The sequence below is a fragment of the Microplitis demolitor genome, chromosome 1, assembly GCF_026212275.2.
Source record: "Microplitis demolitor isolate Queensland-Clemson2020A chromosome 1, iyMicDemo2.1a, whole genome shotgun sequence".
In the NCBI taxonomy this organism is placed as follows: Eukaryota; Metazoa; Arthropoda; class Insecta; order Hymenoptera; family Braconidae; genus Microplitis; species Microplitis demolitor.
Window position 1 is genome coordinate 3,980,151 of NC_068545.1, and position 14,890 is coordinate 3,995,040.

A 14,890-nucleotide genomic window follows, 5' to 3' on the forward strand; every position below is an offset into this window, starting at 1 on the left:
AATGTTTTATAAATGAGAAAAAAAAACATTACTTAAATTATAAACTAACGAATTATCATGTGACTCGCGTACAGCGTACACAGAAAAAAAGAAATTCTCGACTGAAGATAAATATTCTTGATTCAAGAAAATTTTTTTGGAGACCTAAATTTTCTCAGATAAAGTAGAAAACTTCTTCGACCAAGACGACTTTTTTTTAACCAAGACAAATTCTCTTGGCTCAAGAAAATCTTGACTTGGTTCCCGAAACCGTTTGTCTTCAAAAATATTTTCTTGACTCAAGATAATTTTTTTTCTGTGTATGAACATCCTTGAGCAAGAAAAAAAACCCAAACTGTTGTTTTAAAGAAACTTTTGAAAATAGCCTTGTTAAAAATAGCAAAACCTGCTTTTACCAACCAACAATTTAAATTTGAAAATCTGAACAATGGTTGACTCTGTGGAATCTTTAGGTACATCAAAAAGGCGAAATCTGATGAAAACTCAATTTTTGAAGATCGGACCAAAACCATTAACTTCCCTTTTTTTTTTTTAATTTTTAATTTCTCTAGCGGAAATGAAACCAAACGTAAAATATTTTGATTCAAAAAAAAAAAAAAAAAAAAAAAAAAAATGAAGGTATACAATGTCCTAAGTGCTTGTGATAAAAAATCAGTATAAAAATATACATCTTAATGCAATGGCTATTATAATTTGTTGACAAAAACCGAATAATTGGTCTTAAAATATACTAAAATAACCTTTTTCACGGAATAGCTTTCAACATTTATGTATTCTGTACATTGAAAAGTTAATGTAGTACAGTACACAAAGCTTCACTACTTCTGGCTGCAGATGTTGTATCGTTTAAATTCAAGAAAAAATTCTCATGTTATTTTATCAAATTAAAATAACAAAACAATATTTTTATATAATATTTGTTACTATCGATAAATATTTATAGCTATCATACAGCTTTAAAAGATAGTAATAGTTGTATTAAATAAATCTATGTACGTGTATATGTATGTAGGTATATTTATGAGCAATACTAGAATTTAATAGAGCAATTAAAGTTAACTGTAACGTAATTTCTACTTTCCAGATGATAGAGCGAGGAAGAACCTTCTAACAACTACGTTGCAACAACCACTGAGTGTGTTTACTCCCGCGTGTAATCGAGTTACGTTTATAGACACGTTTTGTGGTGTTGGCTATACAAATTTTGATTACAGTGCCATTTTACGGCAATTGATTGACCAGTTAAAAAGCAGTTTTGCTAATAAATATATATATATTAATATATTTAATAATCATTCTTTTATAATAGCGATAAAATTCTCTACTATTACTACCATTAACCCCCCCCCCCCCTATAGCTTCTTATCTTTTAGTTTTAATGTAGAAAATTATCGTTTCATAAATGAGTAAATAAAAAGAGAACAAAAATCTTTTTTTCATCGGTTATGAAAGCATTCTACTTACTTAGCAATTTCATTATAACATAATTACCTGAACTATCATACTTTCTTTTTTTTTTTTTTTTATTTTTTTTATCTCATATTCTCATGGAATATCATTACATAAATACTATTTTTTTCAATGGTCAGATTATGTTTACAATGAAAAATAATATTAAATGCTCTCTGAAAATGAATTAGTGAAATTCACATCGAATAAGTGAATATGCACTGAAAACCAACTATAAGTATACCAATGATTAAATTAGTGGTATACTTAAAGCTGGATAAATAGTTACTATCCACTAATTCGTGGTGAAGTTCACTAATTCATTTTTAAAGAGTAGTAAAAATAAAACATCAAGTTTTATTATTTTCAAATTTTTCTGTAGCTTTGAGTTTAAAAGATCGACGATACACTATTAAACAGTTCATTTAAAATATCTCAATTTATTCGCTCCAAAGGGGAGAGAATACAAATAAATAATTTTTGCAGTAAATCATTCAAAGACTTACGAATGATTCTTTTGAACGCCATAAATTTGTGATAATACTTTTGATAATTTAAATTTTATCAGAGGTAAACTTAGCTCATATACGAATAATTTCTTTTGGTTGTTTCAAGAAACTAAGCGCCCCGTTAAATCAAATTTGAATATTTGAAAGCTAATCGAAATTTTTGAATTCGAACCGAAAAATTCCAAGTCACGAGTAATAAGAATACTTTTTAATAATTCAAAAATTGACCAATCCTCCAAAAACTCAAATTATTTGATTCAAATTTTGAATCGAAGTTATATTTGATCACCCCTACTAATTATTTGTATTTTTATTTTTCAAAACTACACAACAATCAATATTTTGATAAAGATAATTATTAATAACGTTAATGCTATTCACCGCGTAATTATAAATGACCTATCGTACGTGAGTATACAAATTATCAATTGTTTGTACTCACAACAGTCATATTATTAAAATAATTAATTAATAATTGTATTAATAAACATGTCAATATATATGAAAAAAAAGTAACTATATTTTTCTCCGAATTGATTGTAATAATTGTAATTTAATTATGAAAATGAAAATTCAAAATATATGAATAGTAATTGAATGAGGTTTTGGTATATATGTAAATATGAGTGTGTGTCTATGTATTATATGCAAGGCCGATTAAATTGCTGCTCATTAATGAATAATTTTCATCGTAGATAGTTCACAAATCGATTTGTACGATGAGACTAATTCAATACAATAGGCGAATATATTGTCAGGTCATCTGCGTTCCGGTCGACCGAAGGAATGTGTTTATTACATAGCTTCCACCATGACTATTCCATGTGTATGAATGCTCACAGAGCAGGTGATTATTGAATCACCACCCTATGATAGTATAGCCATCCTCTTTCTAACACTACACTCACTCACTCACTTACTATCTCTCTCTCTCTTTCTCGCTCTGTCTCCATCTCTCGCCGTTATTGGTAATCGCAAATGAAATGTCATTACTCATTATATACTCACTACTATTTTCATTATACATTAATATTAAATACCTCAATGCTCACACTGTTTATTTCCGCATGTATATATATATATATATATATATATATATATATATATATATATATATATATATTTATTTATTTACTGCCCTGATGTAATTTAAATTGCATTAGTTAATACATGTCACGTTTTGTTAAAAAAAAAAACAAATGTAGCATTAAATCCGATAGTGATTCATTATTTATTTTAAATAAATTTTAATTAACGAATTATTAAATATTAAAATTATATATATATATATATATATATATATAATTAGTATTGAAAAAAAATATATGAATTAATAAAGGACATGACCAGTTGATATATGTATATATGTACAAAGTATACATATATGTATATATATATATATATATATATATATATATATATATATATATATATATATATATATATATATATATATATATATGTACAAAGAATCTGACTAAATTTACGCATGAGAGATTTATAAAGTTTATTAAAAAATGCAAAAAAATATCAAAAGCTCAATAATTCTCTTAATAAAGTCACTCATGCATTCACTTAAAAAGAAAAAAAAATTAATGCCCGTAAATTAAAAGAGAAATTACTCTCTATCAATAGTAAATATACGGCAATTAAAGTATGAAAATAGTCTACAATTGCAATTATTTTTGGGTTAATAATTACTATATATTACAAGACGTTTTTGATAACTAAGCAAAATGTAGTGTTGATTAAAATTTTAGATTAAACGATGTGGATTAAAAAATAAAAACAATAATTTTGATAGCTGTTGGAAATATATGAAAACTCATTTCACCATCCAAAAAGTTTATCACACTTTATTCTCATTATTTTGCATCATCGCCGCCACTGTCATCACGATCACAATCGAGAGTTAAATAACTGACCGATCAAGCCCTCACACCCTCTCACTCTTTATAACCATTTATCCCTTTCTATCCCTCTTTTATTTTACGAGTGGGAATGGTTAGCCGCACTCGATGCATGCTGATTGCCTCTCATCTGACGAAAATTCATTAGCGGTGAATAAACACCGAATCGCTCACATATACATATATAAATATATGGCATCCACAATGTGTTCAGATCACGAATAAACTTGTGACCGAACTAAAATTCAACATTCAACACATCCTCTACACTAAAATAGACATTTCATGAATATACTAATACACAGACCCACACTCACATTTATACATGTATAGCGAAAACAAATTCAAGTATTTTCCTGTCAGCACAAAAAAAGTTTGAGCTACTTATTATCGATATTAGCAAAAAAACGCTATATTTAGATACTCATGTACCTGAAGCTCGAAACGATTTTCGCTCCGTGCAAATGAAAAAAAATTATGATCCTGAAGTTCGCAGAAAATTAACAGTTTTCGGATTTTTTTTCCAGCAAATATACAATAAAAAAAAAAATATAAAAATATGCACATGTAGGAAATTAAAAAAACTATAAGTGCAATTTTTTAAAATAATTTTTTTTTATAATTTATCATTTTGAAAAAAAATCCTAAAATTATTAGACGGCGGCTTATTTCAGTATCAAAAAAATTTGTGTAATTTATCTGATAAGAGTGACTTAAGGGGTAGTTCTGGAGGTTGAGGGTGGTCTTCAATTTTCGGCTAACATACTAGCACCTGAAAAAAATATTTCAGAAATCTAGATCAAGTAGACTTTTTACTTTTCATTTCGTTTTTTCATTTTCGATTCGCGAAAAATGTTCCGATCTTGAAATAAATTAAAAATCTGCTGGATTTTTGAAATCTTTCATATAGGTGCTAGTATGTCAACCAAAAATTGCAGACCACCTCCAACCTCCAGAACTACCCCTTAAGCAGTCAAATTACATAAATTTTTTTCATTTTTGTTGCGCGTTTTTCGAAAAACGTTCCGTTCTTCAGGTACATCGATAGATACACTGAGAAGTGAAATTTTTGGAAAAATAACTCTTAAGCCAATAAAATATTTTTTTCCTAACTCAAAATAATAAATGTTTCTATGAAAAAAATTCTTAATTCCAATTTACAATCAATTTCTTTATTCAAACCAAAATAACGAATTAATCTATTCTTTTGCTAAAGTGTCTTTTCTTTCACCCGAACTACTCAGTGCAAAAATGTCTAGTCTCGGAAATATATATTTATTGCATGAAGTAAAAATCATACCAGAATAATTTGATTTTTTACTTAAAAGCTAACAGCATAAAGCCGATTATTTATTGAGTTTTATTGACTATTCAAGATTTTCAACTGCTAAATAATCAATCTTATATGTGGTGACATGAAAAAAAAGTTTTTTTTTTTAACTCTGCTTCTATTAGAGAAATTATTTTGGAATTCTCATTTATTATACGAAAGCAACAAAAAAAGGTTCGACTAATTTTTTTGCTGGTGATAAAAAGGATAGGTGACATTTCTCCTTAATCCAACCAGCATTTGAGTGAACTTAATTTTTTTCCATAACAAATAAATTTATCTGACAGAGCGATTACGCGGTTGAATTGATGGTCATCATGAACAATAATTTATTTTTTTTTTTTGTGAGCAATAAATTGATAGAAAGTTAAATTCTATTTTTTGTTTTATGTATATGAGATAAATGTTTATTCAAATGTATGTATTATGTGTATATGGACGTATTCATCAATGATATACTTGACGTTGCCAGGAAATTAACGAAATAGCATTTATAGGTCAAACCACTATGAACTGGTATTCATTCACTAAATTATCGATTAAACAATGACGTTATGTACCAATCGAGACAACAATTCAGTTCATTATCTTCCAACGTATGTGTTAGTTACTGTCTGATGGATTTTTATGTCTTGAGAGAATAGATTAAATTATCTTTAGTTTGAAATAGATCTATTTATTTATCGAACATTGTCGATAATTAATTTAAAATTTATATATTTTTAAGAACTACGCCACTCAAAATAAAAAAAAAATTTTTTTATTTATTCTGAATATTTAGTAATTGAATTATTTGAAAGTGTATTCTGCGTAACTTTTTTCAATTCAATTCACGAAATTTAGTTTATTTTATTATTTGATTGAAGACAGTTAAGGAACTTTAATTTGTAAAGTAAGTTTGACAAATTTAATTAGTTATTTAACATAACAATAGAGGAAAAAAGTTTTTAGTACCAAATTTACTTACCATTGATGAGCTTCGATGATCTTTGGAAATATGGCTGAGAAAAATGTCTTTGTTGACTGGCTTTATTTATTTTTTTCAAAGTTACTTTTCACTGCACTGACTCGAAAATTCAGACTTTAAGTCATAAATCATTTATTCCGAAACACTGACTCTAAATCACGGACTCCAGCTTACTGGGTCAGAAACTCGAATTCAAAATCACTGACTCTAAAAGGCAGATTTTAAAACACTGACGCTAAAAGAGGCGACTTTAAAACACTGACTCGAAAACTCTGACTAAATCACTGACTCTAAAACACTGAATTTAAATCACTGACTCTAAAACTCTGGCTTCAAATCACTGACTCTAAAAGGCAGACTTTAAAACACTGACTCTAAAACTCTGACTTTAAAACACTGACTTTAAAACTCTGACTTTAAATCACTGAGTCTAAAACTCTGACTTTAAATCACTGACTCTAAATCATTGTCTCAAAATCACTAAGTATATCACGGACCAACTTACTGAGTCTAAAACGCGGACTTAAAATCACTGACGCTAAAGGCAGACTTTACAACACTGACTCTAAATACTGACTTAAAACACTGATTCTAAAGCACTGGCTTCAAAAGGCTGACGCTAAAGTACTGCATTAAAATTATTCTCTTTTAAATATATAAGTAGAATTCTATTCATTTTAACCTAGATATTTTTCATTGACGTTTTTTTAACGCGTGACTTGAAAAAGTTGATAACAAGAAAAGACAACATTGCAATAAATTTATCAAAATAATTCGCCATTACGAAATTATTTGTATCAAATCTAATAATTTATATTTTCCGTATAATTTTTTGAATAATTAACAAATTTATGAAACTGAAGCTACCCGAGGTCTAATAATTTTTGGATTCTTTTCAAAACAATAAATTACAAAAAAAAATATTTAAAAAAAATTTATTTATAGCTTCTTCAATTTTCTTCATGCGCATATTTTTTATTTTTTTATAAATTAAATTGTTGAAAAAAAAATCAAAAAATTATAAATCGTTTATTCATTTCAGAATCATGTAAATTTTTAATTATTTAATGATCTTGAAATTAGCAGACAATTAACAATTTTCTGATTTTTTTTCAACAATTTAATTTATAAAAAAATAAAACAAAAATATGCACATGTAGGAAATTTAAAAAACTATAAGTGTAATATTTTCAAAAATTTTTTTTTAATAATTTTACGTTAAAAAAAAAAAATTCAAAAATTATTGGACATCGGCTATCTTCAGTATCATAATTATTTATTAATTATTCGTGTACTCAAATTTTGAAAACTAAAAAAATTAAATAAATAGTTAAAAAAAAAATTTCCATTATATTTAAAGTGAATGATATTTTAATATCCAATATCAAAATTATTTTATCATAATATATGATAATTATCACCAACATGTTTCACTTGTTACTTATTGCGCACATAACTCAAAAAAATTCCAAACGTTTCTTTACGTAATTTAATTATCACTCGCGAATTTTTATATTTTTTATACTATATATTAATAAAGTACACACTGAACTTTAGTTTTGATATTAAATTTAGTGAAATTACTTCAAGTAAATATATTTTTCTAATAAAACAAAAACTTACTAAGTACAGAAGCGTCAGACGCTTGGGCCCCGCGGCCATGTTTGATTTGCTATTCAGGCGGTAAACTTTTTTGTAAGCTTAATGGCGACGGTAGCGACAATGTAAAACAAATTGTTGCGATAAAAAATAATCATCATTTATAACAATGCAATAAATTAACACTTTAATAATTAATTAATAATAATTAATGAGTGATAATTAATATTTTTTTGTTAATTATTTTATCGATTTTTTTTTCATTAAATTTATAATTAATATTTATTTTCAATCGCACGACAAAAAATTTAAAAAAAATATATATCCGATCATTAAAAAAAATTATAGTAAAAAATCAATGGACTGATATATTCCGTACGTCTATTTTGACTCATTTTAATTATCAAACATGAATTTTTAATTAATCTCTAACGTTTATCGATAGAACGAATATTAAACTACAATTTAAATAATAAATATGAAATTAAATCTCTCACGAAAGCTCATTGTTATTAATAAAAAACTAACGACAAAATACGATACCTTACCTTCTCTTGTTAGCCGGCAGCCATCTTTGATTTACATTTTTGGCGCAAATGCTGTTCTTTAAAAAAATACAACTGCGCATGTCTAAAGACTTTGAATTTCATGCGCGCGCACCATCTGGTTTTTGGCGCGTAAAATTAAAATTTTTAAATTTAAATTAAGATCGAAACTAATAAAAGTTATTAGTTATATGTAATTATAAGTACTACATAAATAGTATAAAGAACATATATGTATAATATATACATATATATGTAATATTTCAATTTATGACTGATAAAAAAATAAGAAATATGAGCTTACATTTTTTACTGAAATTTACTGCTAAAGAGCTATAAAAATTCTTACATAGCATTTTTCATCATATATATCTATATATAAATATTTATATATATCCTTCAATGTATCAAATACCTCATATGTTATTTTTTTGTTACTTTGTATATATAAAATAATAAAATCTGTCGTATATGTTTGTAGATTACTCGAGAGTGCGCTTTGTACATAGATATGCAGTCGCTTTTACTCAACTAAACCCAACTGCAAAGAAATATGATACGAATATAACCACCTAAGGCTGCAACTAAACATACAACATATCCACACTCTAAACACTACATTACTATGAACTACATACTGGCATATTCACTTTATAAATGAAGGGGCGAGACCAGACGCCCGTTTACCAAGAACGATAAAGTATATCAAGGGTAAAATAAAGTGAATACGACACGTGCATTACCTTAATCATTACACTAACACGCATGTATTTAAAAGAAAAAGAATACTTATTAATTAATAGTTTATTGAAAAATTAAATTTTTGAATATTTGAATTTGTACGAGTGTCAATCTGACAGACAGACAAATTCAAAATTATAAATAAGTAGAGTAAATAAATTAAAAAACTATAGGTGCAATTTTTTAAATTATTTTTTTTTGTATAATTTATTGTTTAAAAAAAAAATCTAAAAATTATTAGACGTCGGCTAACGTCAGTATCGTTACTTTTTAATCCTATTAAAATTTTTTCCTCATCACTGATCTATGACTATTTTATTAAAAATTTTTTGCCAAAAAAATTTACAACGCTGATAGTACACGTGATGATTATCGTGTGTGTAATTAAATTTAACGATTATCGTTGGCGAATGTGAGCATTCAAATAATAGAATAGAATAGAATAAAATGTAATAGTAAAAAAATTCATTGGCTTAAAAAGTTGAGTGGTGATGGAAAAGTAAAAAAAAAATTTGAATTACCTAATGCACTGTAGGTTTCGATGACAACAATGTCTACATCGTAATATGTAGGAGACAGGCATTTTTATGTTATGTATACTAGGGTAATTGGCAGATGTGGGTCTGTATGAAATTACACAGGATATAAAAATAATAATAATAATAATGAAGAAATGAATGAATGTGATAGGACTTCGAAGTCCCGAGAATGTGCGCCAGAAATTAAATACGACGTTATGACGCGTACACTTGATGAGGTATAAAAGTTTATGTCTCTCTATATATATATAAATACATAAATTTTTTTCTTTTTTCAAGATTTATATTGACTACGTGACATGTTTTTGCAGAGTCTATACCCAGGTCAAATTCCTGAGAAAAAAATAAATATATGGATCATAATTTCAACTAAAAAAAATATATATGAAGATATATTTAATGAAATTTTAATTAAAGTATCTTTATTAATTTATTCAATATATTTTGCTAAATAATAATAGTAAATAATTTGGAACTTTTCTTTTTGGAAAAAAAAAATTAATTTAAAAAATGTCTTGAGAAACTGTCACCGTTCAACTCAAGAGAGTACGAGCTCGTTGAAACTTATTTAATCAAATATATATATATATATATATATATATATATATATATATATATAAATTTTTTTTTTTTTAATTTCATTTCAGTATTTTTTTTCTGTTCTGTAATTAAATTTTCTTTCAGTATCAGTTATTTATCGCAACACACAATTATTTGATAGTTAAATATTTATGGATTTAAATAATCAAATGCGGAATTATTTTTATTGAACATAAATCTCACTATATATATATACATAAAATTGTTAGTTATTAATAAGTTTAAAACTAGATAGAACGGAGCTAGTAGAACAAGTTCTCAAATTTTAAACTTTTTAATAAAGACGTAATTATTTTGCCGGAGTTAAATTAATTTATTGAAATTTCTGTTTATTTATTTATTTTTTGTTTTATCTATTTAAATTTAAGTAAATTTTATTTCAAATTATTTCAACATGTCTCATATACTTTTTCAATTCTCTAACTATAAATGTTGTAGAAAAATAAATGTATGTTATTTATTTTTTTTTATTCCAATAGAAAAGTTTTAATCGAAATGCGACATGTGCTTATTTCGCACAAATATAACGAATGTGTGCAATAGATTGTGTATGATAAAAAAAGGAAGAGTTTGAATTCGTCTTGTAATGCCAGTGTAACTTCATCAAATAAACTTTTCCTTCAACATCAATTTAAATATTTAAACTTCAATATCTCATATATAACTTTTTTAAAAACTTTAACGTAAATTTTAAAGGTCATGAATCTTTTATTTATTTAAATTGAATTAAGAACAATTTATTTTATGTTTTTTTAAAGCAAATCTTTATAAGAATTATAATATGTAGTAAAAATAAAAATACAATGCGATAAATATTTTAAATTTTATTTTAGCAAAGCAAATTTTTATCATACCTAAGTTAGCTGAGGTCTGATAATTTTTTGGATTTTTTTAAAACGATAAATTATAAAGGAAAAAATTTTTTTGAAAATTTTACTTATAGTTTTTTTAATTTTCTACATGTACATTTTTTTCTTTTTACTTTTTTTGTAATTGTTGTTGAAAAAAAAAAATTCAAAAATTGTAAATTCTTTGAGTGTGAAAGCAGGTATCAGGAAAAATTTTTAATTACAAATAAATTAATTAAATAATTAAAAACATGAAAATAAAAAAAATGCACATACTAATTTTCAAATTTTATAAATGCCCATTTTTTTAATTTTATTGAATTTAAATTTTATTCGCTTATTTTTAAATTTTAAAAATAACAACTATCAGATACATTCATACTCCTAATTCTCTAACTTCAAGATCATAAATTTTTTATTTATTCAAAATAAATTTATAATTTCTCATTATCTTCAGAATGTTTTAACGAAAAGATGATTTTAATTGGTAATAAATTTAATTATATATGTAATGTCCCTACCAGAGCTTAATAAATAAATGAATAAATATATAATAAAAGACGAATTTAAAATTTTTTTTAAAATGACTACTGTAAAGTGAAGTAAGTAAGCGACTGTCATACGAAATTTATTTTTATTCAAGTAAAAAAAAAAAAAAAAAAATAAAAACAAAAACAAATATATCCATTAATAGATTAATCATTAAAAATAAACCGAATTCAACATAAAATCATCAAGAATATCTCATTTTAAACTTTTAAATTCTCAATGCTATTTATCAAGTGTACTTTCTTCTAAAGGTTTATCACTACGGCCATTATCATCAGCATCAGCAGCACCGCCACCACTAATACCATCAGCAACGAAGCTATCTCCTTAACCACAAGCCACAACCACATAAATTAATCACGGATAAATCATCGACACGAGTTACTTCAGCACTCCCACCTTGTACAAAAATAATAGAAGTGGCTGTTCAAGTGGCATGCTGCAGTAGAAGCTTATTATTTTCATTTTCCCTTCTTGTAATAATATTTGCTATTATGATGTGGCTCAGTGCGACCTATAGACCTCCAAGTATACGAAGACGTGCAAATCCCCAGGCGACAGGTTCGCGAAACTCTGAACGTGTTAGATTTATAGGATAAATCAAACCCGTAAATTATTATTGAAGAAAAAAAAAAAACAAATTATTTTAAAATTTACAAGTAAGGAAAATTATTTGTTTATTAGTAAAAGGTAGAGAGGCAAAATGGGGCACGCCAAAATTTTTTTCGTTCCTGCATATTCATTAAATATGTGATGTGTAATTTTTCTGTAGGTAAATTACTCATAAGAAAATTTAATTTAATCAAATTTATTTAATGTCCGGAATTTTTTTTCACCTTTTTTAGAGAGTTCCCCATTTTGCTCGCAAAAAATGAAAATTTTTTTCTTAATGACAGCTGAAATTTTTTTTATTCATTTTAAATATCGAAAAAAAAAAAAAAAAAAAAAACGTAATTGAGTCCCCGAAAATTTAGTGCCTTATTTCCTTAAGTGCTCCGTTTTGCCCCTCCCTTTACACAGAAAAAACGGAATTTTTGGCGCAAAAAATATTTTGCCATATGAATTAAAGACATAAAATTTTTTCTCGCCTCAACAAATTTTTTTACTCCAAGAAAATTTTTATTTTCAATTTATAGTGCAAAAATTTTCTTAAGACGAGTAAAAATTTATTGCATCAAAAAATCCTTTTTTTTTGTAGCTGTAAAAAATCAACAGTGAATTCGGAGTGAAGACGAATTTTAAAAAAATCACTTCGCATATAAAGTTGATAGTTCGTTTTTTCAGATGACTAATTTCGGAGTGATCTGGATCTTATTTAAATCCACATTTACTTCGACTCAGAGTTTGAATGTTAAAATAAAAATGTGAATTCCACTCCGAGGGGATTAAATAAATAAACGGGCATCCGCTTAATGTTTTACAGTCTATCAGTTAGTTGAAGAAATAAATGTTAAATTAAATTTACAGATTCAAATTGAATAATGCTACGTGTCAAGCTAAGTCAATAGGAAACAATAAATAAGCGAGAAAACAATAAAATAAAATTGAATATCATGAAATAGTGGAGTCCTTTATCATCCCACAGTAACAACATCAGGATTTATCGAAATATATAAGGTCAATCTCAACAAGGTAACTTGATTTTCACCATCACAACCAGGAGACATTCATATCTCAGATGCAAATTAGTTTGCCAGTTTGAAAACACGATTCTGACCCTGGTCATTCTATTCACAAGATGAAGGAGACATTGGACTGGTTTCTACTAACCCTCAGTAGATGCTCTACACTCAAGCGACTCCACACACCGAGCCCATTTTCATCCTCATCGTCCCGGGCTTTCATTCCACGAGCCAACCACCGGCAAACTCAAGTCACTTTCACGCCCATACTAAAGTTGGTAAATTTAAACGAAGAAGTGATAACTACCGAAACTTTTGGATCAACTTATTCCTCTGTGGCTTCATTATTTTCCCGTTTAATTAGGGCTGAATAATCCGACGATTCTCATTTTATAAAATACAATAACCACTACCACTACTGCTGTCACTCCTATCATCACAATCACAACCACCGTCTCTTAGAGCTTTTTATTCCATTTTCATTTATATTAAACTTTCTTTTTTAAACTTTAACAATTTGAAATTTTTCTATTGTACTCTTTCAAAATTATTGAAATATTATTTCTTTTTTTTTATTTATTCCGGTACCAACAAAAAAAAATTTATGAAATGAAAAAAAAAAATTATAATCCAGATAAATTTATTTGTTTACAATTATATTTGAAATAAAACTTTAAAAAATAAATTCTAGATTTGTAAATACAAAAAGTCTACATAATAAAAAAATTCTTTAAATTAATTAAGCAATAATTAAGTGAAGAAAAAACTTGAAAATTTTTCTCCAGAGCTATGAGTCACATTCAGATTTATATACTTTTAAATAAAAATAAACTAAGAAATTAACGGAACGAACGCGGAGTAAATCAGCGGATGACTATTTATTTACTTAATCCCTTCGGAGTGAAATTCACTTCGAAGAAAGTTTATTTTAATATTAAAACTCCAAATAGGAGTGAATGCGGATTTAAATAGAATCCATAATCACTCCCAATTTTTTACAGTGTACGAATTTGGTAAAAAAAAATTTTGTACACCTTTACGACTTTTCAACGATACCCGTGATTAGAATACGGCCTCCCTTATGGTATCTGCAAGGCAATTTATATAAAATAGTTGTTCTTAATGAGGGTATCTTAGAATTATTACTTTCTAGATTGTGAAATCGCTTTTGAATGAGGAGAAAAATTAAGGTAGAATATTTTATCTTACTATTAACCCCTCAATAAGCATTTGGGGTGAAATGAGACACTCATGTACTTTAAATGCCCAGTATCTCGCGTCGCCTATTTAAGATTTAATATTAAGGGAGTGTCTATGGGTTCATTTTATTTTATTTTTCAATTAGTACTGGAAAAAATAAAAAAATTTATATTTTATACCGACTTCGAGATATTATATACTGAATATATTTTTATAACTTTATTGAACGTCATCTTGATCCGATGATTTATTGTTTAAAAATTCAATTAAAAAATTAAAATAATTGTTAATTATTTTTAATTAAACTAACTAATTATTTTTAATTAATATCAAGCAATTATTTAGCAAGTAACTAATACGTCAATAATTATTTAAACTGATAGATCAATCGATAAATTAATAATTTAAGTGACAGTTAAAATTATTTAACAAATTTAATAAAATAATAGATGATATTTAATAGGTCGATACAATACTGTGCT

At 26.2% G+C, this 14,890-nt stretch overlaps 1 protein-coding gene across 1 annotated transcript in view; it reads right to left on the reverse strand.

The window, feature by feature from the left end:
- The window catches only part of LOC103575029 (kin of IRRE-like protein 3), a 239,046-nt gene extending 232,643 nt beyond the window's left edge, over positions 1-6,403 (reverse strand). Inside the window, exon 1 of the mRNA XM_008554635.2 lies at positions 6,166-6,403. The gene's annotated coding sequence lies outside the window, so the exon portion shown is untranslated. The remainder of the gene's footprint in view (positions 1-6,165) is intronic.
- Between the last annotated feature and the right edge of the window lie 8,487 nt (positions 6,404-14,890).